Source organism: Pempheris klunzingeri, chromosome 5 (assembly GCF_042242105.1).
Source record: "Pempheris klunzingeri isolate RE-2024b chromosome 5, fPemKlu1.hap1, whole genome shotgun sequence".
In the NCBI taxonomy this organism is placed as follows: domain Eukaryota; kingdom Metazoa; phylum Chordata; class Actinopteri; order Acropomatiformes; family Pempheridae; genus Pempheris; species Pempheris klunzingeri.
In genome coordinates this window covers 19,751,336-19,764,513 of record NC_092016.1, presented here as the reverse complement: position 1 = coordinate 19,764,513, position 13,178 = coordinate 19,751,336, and positions in this window count along the sequence as shown.

The following is a 13,178-nucleotide window of genomic DNA, read 5'->3' as shown; positions in this document are numbered from 1 at the left end:
TATATTATATATAGTTAAATTACAATAGTGATTAATCTACTATGCAATGCAAAGTCCACCATCAAAAGTGCCATCAGGACACCACAGTTCTTTTACCACATGTTTATTCATGCTAGATTCATGCAAGGACACTGTGAGTGAAACATTTCATTGTGCTTTATCTATCCACAGTCAGAGGAAAAATAAGATGTTTTAAAGGAATAGTTTGACATTTTGGTAAATGCCCTTATTTGCTTTCTTGCTGAGAGTTAGATGAGGGGATTGATACAACTGTCGTGTCTGTGAGTGATATCAGCCTTCTCATCTAACTCTCTGCAAGACAAGAAGTCCCAAAAATGTCAAACTATTCCTTATGTATATATGGAATAGTTTGGCATATATGTCTAAGTCTATGTGGACTTTATTTGTCCAGCTAAAATTCTAACGTGCATAAGCTGCTACAACCTAACGTGTGTAGCAATAAATGCAACTTAATCATTTAATTCCATAAGTGATTAAGACTGAAACACACTTTTAGATTTTTGCACAGTGGTTGGTACGTGGTCAGTGAGTAGCAACCATGAAGATATCTGATAAACTTTTATAGCCCCGACAACAGTCATGCCTGCTCCGATTATATGTGAAACTGTCCACACTTAACCACATCTGATTTGCCTACTTAGCGTGAGCCTCATCATGTGAGATCAGCGAGGACACCACTCGTCAGCGGGCCGGAGGAACCGGAAGGGACAGTTCCCGGCAGGACGTCCACTCCTCCCACCGCTCCCAGAAGGCCATGCTTCAGCCATGTGTCCATCATCACCGTTGGGAGGCGTCCATTTTTGAGTCCTCGCATCCTCCATCTGAGGCACCCCTGTCTCTTTGAAGAGTCGTGTGACCTTTTCCCCACGTCAGGTGTCGTGCTCGGTTACGTCAGGGCGGCAGCTGAGTGTCAAAATGTGGTCCTGTTTGTGTCTGTTGACTCTGTTAATGGTTTTACCCAAAGAGCACCACTTTGGAGTGAAACAGGATCTGATGTGAGATGACCGGGGTGACAGAGACATGGCTGGCCTGGCTGTGTTCTACGAGGTGGCCCTGGCTCTGTGGAAAGCATCCTATTAAGACGGGCCACACACGATTCATTGTCAATGTGGTGGTGAACATTTTTCAGGATGAATTGCAGAGAAATAGTCTATTTGTAGGTGTGCATATGTGTTTCTGACACCTCGAGATTGGAGTGCAATGAGGAGGCAACAAGGGGGCACAGTCATTTTAATATAGATACATGAGACTGATCACACACTGCAGAAGGAAAGCCAGTGTCACAGATTGTTGTAAGTGGCCTGCTCTCCTGGAAAGTAGATTTTAATCTCACATAGGCTTTTATCTGGTAAATGGTTGGCTGGTATAAAAGGTTTGAAAAAAAAAACGCATGTACATGTTTGTGTGAGCGTTTCCAAAGGCTAAATAGTGTACATGCTGACCTTACACCCTCCAAGAGGGTTCATACAGACAGTGTATGTCCCTCCACTGTGTCATAACCCCTTTTCTTCTCCCTCATTACATTTCTTAGGGTGGAAAACGCACATGTGCTCACACACCATTGCCTGATCATGTTAGAGCTGACTGGGGCACCAGAGCTGCCGTCCACTGGCCTCCCCCGAGGCCTCTTCCGAACCCCCCACTGCTACTGTACAATCACTGAAATAAGGGTCAGGCAACCAATCCCTTTGATTCAGCCAAAACTTCCACATTTTCCTGTAGATTAGCGACACACTGTAGCATTAATGTCCAAACACTTCTGCTACAGACCCTTTTGAGTGCTGTGTATCATTATCAATATGTCATGGTTTCCTGGGAGGTACATTTAAAAGGGCCCAACAAATCGGAATTTGTTTCAGCACACAGCCACGATTATGTACGGTTTATTTGGACACACATTTGCTCCGGTAAAACACTTCTTAACTGATGGTTTTGTTCCAGCGTTTAAACCTGTGTGAAAGACCTGTTTGAAGCCTCGAACATTTGGTGTTAATAGGGCAGAACGGCGGGGTGTATTTGATAACCACAGCAGCTACAGTATGACATCCACAGCCAAACGATGGCTACCAGCTCTGCAAACAACCACCACACCCTCGATCCATTTTTATTGTATTTGAGCAGCAGTGTTATATTTCCTGGCCTCCCCTTAGCACCACACACACAGGGCACTCCAAACAAAAAATCCATACTATCGACCCGCCAATGTCACCACAATTACTCTTCCCAAACAGCCATTGAGGACAAATTACATCTGCACTGCCTTTTCACCCGGTCACTATGGCTGAGCAGTAGCCCCCTCACACCACTGCCTCCTCCTCCTTCTCCTCCTCCTCCTCTTCCTCCTCCTCTAAACCTCCCGTCTCCGTCCCTCCATTTGCCCCCTAACTGAAGTCTGGATGGAGATATGGAGAGGGTCACAACAGGGGACGGGACAGCAAAACAGCAAAAAAGCCAGCAGCTTAGACTAAACATAACAGAGACACTTCTTGAAATATTGCTCTTGCTTATCACTGATCACACAATTTCAAGCCTCCTAGGCAGCTGCTACTAAATGTGCAACAGTTATTCTGCTTGAACACTCACTTATCAAAGGAGAGATTTTTTTTTTCTCCCTGCATTGACATGGAGCGTGGGCAACCAGAAAAAATTGCCTAAAATTTGCATATGTCGCAATGGAATAGGTGATGTTCAAATATCATCTTTCTGCCAGTGGCAGACTCAAGCTGAGAGCTGCATCTTCCTCTGCACCCGGGCAGGCCTCCAGTGGTGAGAGGTAATCTCGCTCTGAGGTGTGAAGAAAACCACTTCCCATGTTTACATGAATACAGAAGCCCAACGCCACAGAAAACCCTCTGGTATTGATTTCCCTGTCTGTATACACTGCCAAAATCATTTATTCACTATTGGCAGTGGTGCTAGCAACAACCAGCATTTAATGCTCTTAGCTATTAAGTTTCTTTGCAAGTAATCTCAGAGAATGTTGTCCCCCCTCCAACAGCAGACAGGGTGATTGAATTTTCCTGATGTTACGATGGCCCAGGAGGACATTTAAATGACTCCTGGTGCAGGTGGTGTATACCTGGGTGTCGGAGTTTGATTCTGTTTCAGACAGTGTGTAGGTCTCCTTTCTGAATCAGGATCATCAGTCACCGCCCACACACACACACACACACACACACACACACACACACACACTCACACAGCCTCTCACCTTCATCTTAAACAATGAAAGGGTCCACACTCTTTTAACTATAATAGCTCCAGTGCCATTTCTTCTCATAGGAGCGCTCGTGTAGAACTCTTTGCCTCTAGGGCACATCAGTGGCTTCAGTGATATTTTCTGCAATTGTAAGGCTGGAATCAGAGCAGGGTTTTTTCTTATTGTTCCCATATCTAGAACAGCATGCAGATGCAGCATTCATACAGTAGGTGTTTCTGCAGGAGTCAAACCAGATAGACAGTATTACTTCTCCTTAGCATGTAGGAGGTTACATTTGAAAGGAATGAAAATAAATAATATACCTTACCTTACTGGGGTGGATTTCTAAAAACTCAATCGAGAACTGACTGGCTCATACATCAGATTCCATCCTTACAAATATAAATGATATCCATAAACAAACCCCCAAATTTTCACTGAGAATAAGAATATGAAAGAGAAGTAAAAAAAAAAAAAGACGGAAAAATGGTAGAAATAAATCTTTATTTTGATGGAAAACGTCGAGTCATACATCTACAAAATCTCATATTCTCGAAATTGAAGGATTTGAATGACAGAGGATGTTTGACTGTGTCAGATTTAGAGAATCATATGTGCGGTGTGTCACTGGGAGACTCATATTTCACTGAGAAAAAGATGAAACTCAAAGTTGCGTTTGTGCAGGCACTTCTGCTGCGTTTTCACACTCCAGATGATGAAGGCAAAGAAGACATTTTAAAGAATTTCGTATCACAAAATAGCAACAAAGATTTATCCAAATAAATCAAATCGCCTGCAATTCACATGGCAACCTATTATGCTCGCTGTCTAGATCCTGCATTAATGCACAAATCTGCATTATAACACTAAAGCTCCACCTATTTAGATCATGCGTGTATGTGTGTGTGAGGGAATCATTCATGCATCTGTGAGTGTGTATGTGTATGATATATGGTGATCAGTCACAGGAGGGGTTTTTTTACTGCGTGATTATTTCTGCTGTGACACTAACGAGCTTCGGCTGCAGATCCACTGCAGACCAATTACACTGGAGAAGAGGCTGGCTGCTTATTACACTCAGATAATCAGTGGGTTTTACCCTCCATGTTGCAGCTCCTGCTACACACATGAACATTTGATTTTGTAGGATGTGCATGGCTGAGTGCCGCATTTATGTATATACATATGTACACAGACGCATAAATACACATATACGTGTGTGCATGTGTGTGTATATTACAGCCCTGCTATTCAGATGGACAGATGGACGGCAGGCTATTGTCTGTGATGCTGTGCTGTCTATATTGGGGAGCTCCAGCTTGTTGATTTATCACTCCTGCACTGTGTTGCCAGAGCTCACCACTCGATTGTATCTTTGGTGCACCAATATGCCACCTCTGCATGTGTCAGATTGTGGCCAGGCCCGATATGAGGGATTTGTGACTGGAGGGGGACCTTGCAAACAGGAGACCTCCGAGGAAGGAGAAGATGAGGGGAGAAAGGGGGATCAAAATATCTCTGTATTCAGTGATTGGGTTATTCTAGACAGCACTGTCAGCACTTTCCACAAAGAGTTGCAGAAAACCGGGGAGGGCGGTGGGGGGGATCTTTTGATGTATACTGTACCAGTGTTCCAGTGTGTGTGTGTGTGTGTGTGTGTGTGTGTGCACGTGACACACTCTAATCACCTTAATTATTTCCTCTAATTACCTGCAAACAGCTAATGAATTCCTCAGGAATCCTATCATGTTGTGTATGTGCTCACATCATCATCCGTTTTGCACGGTTGCCATTAATTTGCTCATAAACAAATACAATTAGCATAAAATGTTTCATTACAGGCTCATATATCTGGTTTAGTCTGTGGTAAGGATATAAAAAAGCTCAACCACACACACACACACACACACAAAAAGAACATCTTTTTGCTGCATTTCCTCTCTTGTTTTATAAACGGCGTGATGAAATTAGCGTGGTTTAAAAAATATTTCATGATGTGTATGTTTGCAGTCCTTGGGGATGCTGATGTGTGCACTAGCATGCATGTTTGTGCACGTCTGTGTTTGTATTTGTGTGTGTTTGTTATTTTTTCGCTTTATAAATTTTCCATCCAAGGTCGTCCGGAGAAGAGGGACAATGGACTTCGTCCTGGGTGGACTGATGATGAATGTGTACATTTCATGACAACAAAAGCATAATGACCTTATTCTATAATGAATGGATTCATCATTAAAAATCTCTGGCCTGCGGCAAAGTCTTTTTTGCATATTCTGATGTCACCTCCTCTCTGAACATCACATGCATTTGCAGTCTACGCCTCTGGTGTACTGTGTGTGTCTGTGTGTATGTCTGTGTGTGTGTGTGTGTGTGTGTGTGTGTGTGCATGTCCATGTGTGTTTTCATTTTTGTTTGTGCAGGTCTACACGTGTGTATCCTCTGCGGTGCTCCAACAGTCCAGACATGGCTAAATACATCACCCATTAACACAGTCAGACATGCTAGCTCGAACAGACCGGTGCTCAATCATTCTTGTCACAGACATGTTTATGGAAATACTTGTGTTTACGTAACTAATGTCTTCATGATTGCAGAATGTACTTGGAGTGTATAATTAGTGATGAAAACCCCCAACTGATGTTCTGTCCTACACAATGTGACCAAACCCAACAGTGTTTGAAACCATGTTTGTCAAATTATGAAACTGTGTCGTAACTGTATTGTGCACGTTACGGATCAGCTGAAGTGTTAAAAATGGAGGTTCTAACTGTACTGATGTTTCTGGGCAGCTATTTCACAACACGCTTCCTGAGGTGACATTTCCTTCGTAGCAACAAAAGATGAAAAAAAAAACTGCTTTTAAAACCACAGATGTGTTTGATTACCAGCACTGGAAAGTAATCAAGTATATTTACTCATACTACTGTACTTAGTTAAGTACACTTTTAAGTACTTATCCTTTACTGAAGTATTTCTATTTTATGATACCTTATACTACTCCACCACATCTCAGAGGCAAATATGGTGTTTTTACTCCATTGCATTTATATGACAGCTACAATTACAAGTTATTTTATGAATAAAATATATGATCATCTTATAAAATGTAACGTATTGTTACAAATTAAGCTAACATTAGTGTATCTGGATTACCCAGTAACACAATGTATTACAGTTTAACACAGGGCAAATGTGAATAGTTTTACTTATGACATTTTGAGTATATTTTCTAAAACAATACTGAAGTACTTTTACGAATGAGGAATGGTGTACAAAGTACTCAGAGTAGAAGTAGCAATACCACAAGGAAGAAATATTTTATTACAAGTAAATTCAAATTTTACTTTTAAGACATAAAAGTAAATTACCATCAGAATATACTCAAAGTACCAATACTCATAATTAGATTGTAGTCATTGATTCATTAATGAATGCATCGCGTTAATGTTGCAGCTGCTGAAGGTGGGGTCACTGCTATAGTGTTACCAAAAATAATAATACACAATGCATTTGTTGATTATATTTTATATTAATAATGTGAAGCCGAACAGTAACAAGTTACTAAAGCTTAACAATAAATGTATTCATTCATGTAATATATGGAGTGGAGTAGAAGTATAAAGTAGCATAGATTTTATTATCATAAATAGTGAGAAAAAAAAATCCAAGCTTTTGTTTTTTAACGTTTCCCTCTATCTCTGCCTACATACAGTACTTCCTCTCCCCACAAAGAAACATTTAATGGCTGCACAAACACAGAGCTGATTGATTGACAGCGGCCAATTATCAGTACCTCCCTGTGCCGTATTGATCCCCGGGCAAGATTAGTATCTTTTCTCTAGCTCGCTGTCCTGCAGGTCATGTAACATGCTCTGACCCTGCCATGGATACAAATGGCACATACATCTCCTGAACTGCTCCAAATGTCACCTGTCAGACAGCGACACAGAGGATGGGGGGCAGAGAGTGGTTTGGGGTAAACACACACACTCAAGCAAGCACTCCCATCAGGGTAAATGATCACAAGCTGTAGAGATGTCTCTTGTTATAAAATGGCAATTATGTCATTTGACAGCTTTGCATCTCGTCTCCTTGTACGACTTGTCTGTTTTGCTTCCTCTGCCCTGCAGGTATACATTTTTAAGAGGTGAAGCAGGTGAAACCGCTTGAACTGAATCACCCGTTCACACCATTCAATTAGAATATCTAATACGGAGCAGCACTATTACTGAGTACTGAGCCAGCCACAACACCAATGCATTTCACAGATAAAGAAGCCGACTGAATTTAGAAGCCACAATGGGTGTACTGTACAGCAGTGGGGGAGGAAGCAGTGGAGTCCCTGTGCCAAGTTGAGAATTCAGAGCTTCCCCTCTGTCTGTAGTCAGGTGGGATGACAGGGGGGCGAGTGCTGGTTGGTGGCTCTCTCCGGTGGCTCTGACAGCCTGTCACAGGGAGATCACTGCCACATGCCTGTCTGTCCACAACGCTGACGGCTGACCCGTCCAACACGGCCCGGCCCGCTGGTCATGCCATCCCTGTCTGCTGTCGGACGTCTCTGACAGCTGACAAGACACCTGGGACACGGCAGGCAGGGGCCAGAGCACTGCTACCTGTATAGACATCAGGATTTACTGCTGCCAGGGAGAATAGAAGAAAGAAGTGTGGAGGAGGAGAGAGAACATGCACAAATTTTCAAAAGGATCACATACTGTTGTTGCTAAAATCTATTATTATAAACAATAGGGATTTGCCTCCAATTAGTGAGTCTTTGACATCAGTTTTTGTCTAAACATAGATACACAGCACAGTTAACATCCTGGCTTTTGACAAAAATGTGTATGTGTGTGTGCGTGTCTAAGAGTGCTTTGTTTTTGAGTGTATGTGCGCATTACATTTTTCATAGCACAACTCCCTTTAGATGTGGAGACAAAGGAGGCTGGCGGCTAGAGTCTAGGCTGCTGAAACATATGGGCCATGTCATTTATCACGTCTGCTGGTGAAGGAATGAGAGCCCATCAGTGGCCTGGCATTGATCCCTGTATGGGCCAGCCATTGTTTCCAGCAGCACCTGGTGGAGTTCTGTCTGCAGTAATAGGGAGGAGGAGGCACACAGAGACAGCAGAGGATTAGTTCAGGAAAGGGAGGTGTTAACATCCTCTTGGCTACTCTTTTTGATCAACAGAAAGTTTGAAACAAAACTGTTAGTTTGAATTTTTTATATAAATTGTCTTTTTTTTTGTATTACAGATACATTTTCTCCTGTTAAAGTAATGGTTGTTAAAACGTCTGTCCTGGCTGATTTGACAACACCGATGGTTATTGATGGTGAGTGTAAGTGTGATTTAATACCACCGGTCCAGAATGCTGAGGGAAGCAAATAATTTTTTTGTAGCCTCTTTGTCAAAAATACAACAGGCCATCAGGTGAATCTGTTTACAGTGCAGCCAAACAAACTGACACTGTCGTTATACATTAGCAGACAATATGAATCTAGGGCCACAATAGCAGACCACACCACTGATAATAAAGAAATCATCCAGGTACACTGAAACATATATATGGCCCATATGTTTCTGCAGCCTAAGCTCTAGCCGCAAGTTTTAAATGTATTTCTATATAAAGATATATATCAAAAACAGGTTTTGATTTTAATTATGACATATATACATTAAACTAAAAAATACATCAAACCAAAAGATTATTTTTATACAACCTAAAGATTCAAATCTTTTGTTTGTCACATGCTCATACACTATAAAAAGTGGAATGCAAGGTGCCGTTCCTTTGAAGCTGCACTAAAAAGGGGTACTGAGCAATAATCGATAAAAACTGCAATAAGAGTAAGAATTTAAAAAATGAATGTATATACAAAGTATACAACTCAAAATAAAAATAGAAATATATGTGATGTAAGTATCAAAAGTTTATGCTTTATGCTTTGCTTGGCTGTATGACATCATATTCCCAAAAGAAAACGAGGCCCACAGAAATGTAGCTTATATTTTATTGTCTCATGCACTGAAAAGAAAACTGTAATATTTTCACCTGGCTTTGTTAAAAACACATTTGCCTACTCAGCATTGTTTGTCTGCAGTAATTCATCACAAAGGCTTTGAGCTATTGATGGAACCGGCATCGGTTAGCAGGCCCCTGTCAATGATTCACTCACTAAGCCCATCTGTCAGGCGCCCTCTGCCTCTCCCCTCGTCCTCTCCACCACTGCTGTTCTGCTCAATCCTCCTCTTCCTCAATGATGGATGCATAAAGTCCTTGACAGCCTCAAATGGCCACATGCAACACAAGAACACTTCACAAGATCAATTGTTTTTATGTAATCCCCCACAAATATTCAGTCAGTTACTGTCTCAAAGTCACCTGTGGTGCAGAACGAAAACCATTTACAACTTTTGAAGACCTGCGTAGGAAGGTGATTTCTGGAAGTGATTGGTAACTATTTGAGTATTCACAGCTTAGCTGGGGACAGTGATCAATAAATCAACTGCTTACAAAATCCATCAAGATCATGCCATTAAATGCTCCCAATATAGTCAATGATAAACTACGGGCCGGCGCATTTCAGGGAGGTGGTGTGGTGCATCCTTGCAGAGCGGCGTGAACCACACAGGGAAGGGATTAAGTATCTGTCTGAGTCTGAAAAGAAACCTGAGGATCTTGATGTGAGCACACATCAGTGGTGTGACTCAAAGCGCAGGTGTGGCAAAGACTGCCATCTGTGGGCGCAGGACGAGAACTGCATGGGTGAAACTGATCGGACTCCAACGTCTACATATATTAAAGAGGATCAGCCTTGGCCTTGTAAGCAGCACTATGGTGTTCTGTGTAGTAGGTTTTATGGAGCTGTCCATCATATCACATGATCAGCACATGGAGTTGTGCCCAGTTGTCCTGGAGCTGTAGATGTTAAAATTTCTTTCTTTTTTTCTGACCACTTTTATGGCTTTTCCCACTCTTGGCTGCAAAACAGTAATATCACTGATATCTCAAAATATAATGCTTGATAGGGGATAGCACAACTTGTTACTCAGCATAATTAATTGAAGATGTCTTATCTAATATAAACTTTCTGTATATTTATGGAATCATGATTTTTACAATATGCAACAGTTCATAAATTAGAATTTAAATTTGCAGTTTTTTAAAATTTCAGCAACCATAACTCGACCGAACTTGAATTACATGTATCATTGTTTGATTCTTTGTCTTTCTGAAAGCTGAAACGCAAGTTTGGCGAAAATCTCTATATTCTTCCAAAAAAGTCAATCTTCCCCTCAAACTTTATGATTTAAACTTTGTTATATGTGGTCTTAGTTGTTCTTATCCCTCACCTGCTTTACTTATGCGTGTATGTGTGTGTGTGTGTGTATGTGTGTGTGTGTGTCTGTCTGTCTGTCATACTGCTGGACCTGTCAGTCTGGTATTATTTACGCACATTACGCCTGTTTGCTGAATGACCTTCTGGTTACGATTATTCATAATTTTTTAAAAACCTGTTTTATTGATTGTTTTATAACGTTGTTGACTGCTGACTCCTCACTCCTCTTGTGCTGGTAGGCGCCGCAAGACGCGATTCAAAAAATCAGCTAGTCTAAAAACAAGCCTGACCTCGTCTGTTGCAGGTCTAGTCTGTTGTCGTGGCTCAAAAACTGACATTCACAGAAAAAAGTTTGGTTCGGTTTTGAGCCAGAGCATCTGCAAATTCATTCTATACCCAATATGTTAAGATCCACTTAAGTTAGGCACAATATGACATGAATAAACCACCATTTCTGTCACCTGGTCTTGACTGTAGGTGAGGTGGTGTTAGCAGCTGTTGTGTCCAAGTCTGTTCCCCCCATCAAATAGTGTTTCCTGAAGCAGTACCGTCTGCTGCTGGGTTTGGGTCTAGGTTATAGGATTGGGTGTAACACTGATTGTCTGGCAGAGATCTGGAGTGCACTTTTCTAGTTTGGTATGTTTCTTGAGAGGATCAGTAATTTCTATCTATGACCAGTTAGTAGTTTTTTCCAAATGTGTCTGTATGTCCTGAGGAAGACAAACATGTTTGAATTGATTTTCCATTTGCCATTTTCGCTCCATCTGCCATCTGCCCCTGTGAGAGTTTGGATTCCCATTTCATGTACGTAACAGGGACACTCTTCCTCTTTGGTGTTGTAACCCATAAAATCTTCCAAGAAATCCAAAAGATGCAGCATAATGTTAAAAGTTAGAATCCGTATTGCTTTAATGAAATCAAAATAGATTTTGATACCATGATACCCAATCCCTGTATTTAATTGCAGTAACTAACTCTATAAATGGCAGCTTTAATTGGAAGTGAAGTCCACCATTCACTCATTGAATTCCAATTGCGTACACATGCGGGTGAACGGTACACGTTATCCAGAGTTACTGTTTGTAATTTTTATCATATTTATGTTAGTCTGACTGTTTCACACTAAAAGCGTTGTGGAGCTGTCGCAGGTAATGTATTGACAAATCTATATGTATTTGTCACTGAGGCAGGCTGATAACAATAATGCAACAAAATAGCAAAGAACAAGAACACAAAATACAAAACAAGATAGCAGTCGATTACAGCAGTTTTTGACCGCATTTGCAGTCACCACCAAGCACTAAAGGAAGCAGGACTGAAATGATCAGGGTAATAACTTTATTAACAAGATGGGAGGAGGTACAGGCTGCCAGTCTTCTCAGTGATTGCCTCGTTTGTCAACAATATCCCAGCCTGAGCTTGGTTATGATTTATTGGTGTTAACATGCCACACGTGGCATGTTAAAGAACCACATCAGCACATCCGTGAAGAAACACAGGTTTCCCTTACACCCATTCAGGAACACAAGACCGTGAGTGAGGTGTAGCATAGTCGCTGCATCTCCAGCTGTGCAGAGATCACTGCAGCTCTCACTCACCTTCTGAGAGCGAGGGCCCTCAGCGGTGACCCCCTCACATCAAACTTGACTGCTCATGTCCTGTCTGCACGCCGAGTTGTCGTGTAGGCTGTGTCGCTCTGTCACAAGACATGTCCCACATTTGCAGCCGCCATCGTTGGCCAGCAAGATGAGAGCGTCTGTCAGGAGAGCTGACACGCATGCCACTTTACTGGGCGACTGACAGAGGGCCACGCCACACTGTCACTTCTCCCAGACCCATTGCCTGAGGATAAACACGGACACACAGATACACACACTCACACACGTTAATAACACAAGAGTAAACAGAGCTGGAATCTCAGAGAGTGACTGGCTTGACTGACTGACAGTCTGACTGGACGGCCGGCCGAGGCTGAGGAGGCTGGAGCTCAGTGTCAACCCTCATTCTTACAATCTCCAGCTGTCACATCACACACTCTGCTCCTGTGATGCTCCGCCTCCAGACTCAGCCCCACCACCACCACCACCACCACCACCTTCCCCCACCCCTGCCTTTTGCACTGAGACCTCATCAGAAATGTATCCTGTAGAGCAAGAGGACACAGACTCAGCGCATCATCCATCCTGATAGTAAATGAGTAAATAGTCGCATATCATGCCACAGTCTCATGTTGGATCTGTTTGGGTTTATAAATAATCAAGTGATCACATATAAAGACTTTCACGCTTTCAGGTTTGTGGGAACAGCAGCAAACTCTACGCAGATGTGTGACAGAAACCAACATACCTGACCAACATGTCTTGGTCAGGTGTCGGCTCACAACATGTGACCGACATGTGAGCCCTCATGTGTTGTTTAGCAGCGTAGTATTTGAGTGCAATTTAGAAGTACTCGCTCTTTACTTGACTATTTCTGCCTCAGTTACTTTATCCTCCCCAATAACCTGACCACTTGAGGCCCCTGAGAGATAAAATTGTCTAATATTTCACAAAAAGATTAGAAAAAAGTCAAACGATGAATACAACTTTCTGTAGCAGAATTCTATTTATTTATCTATTTTTTATT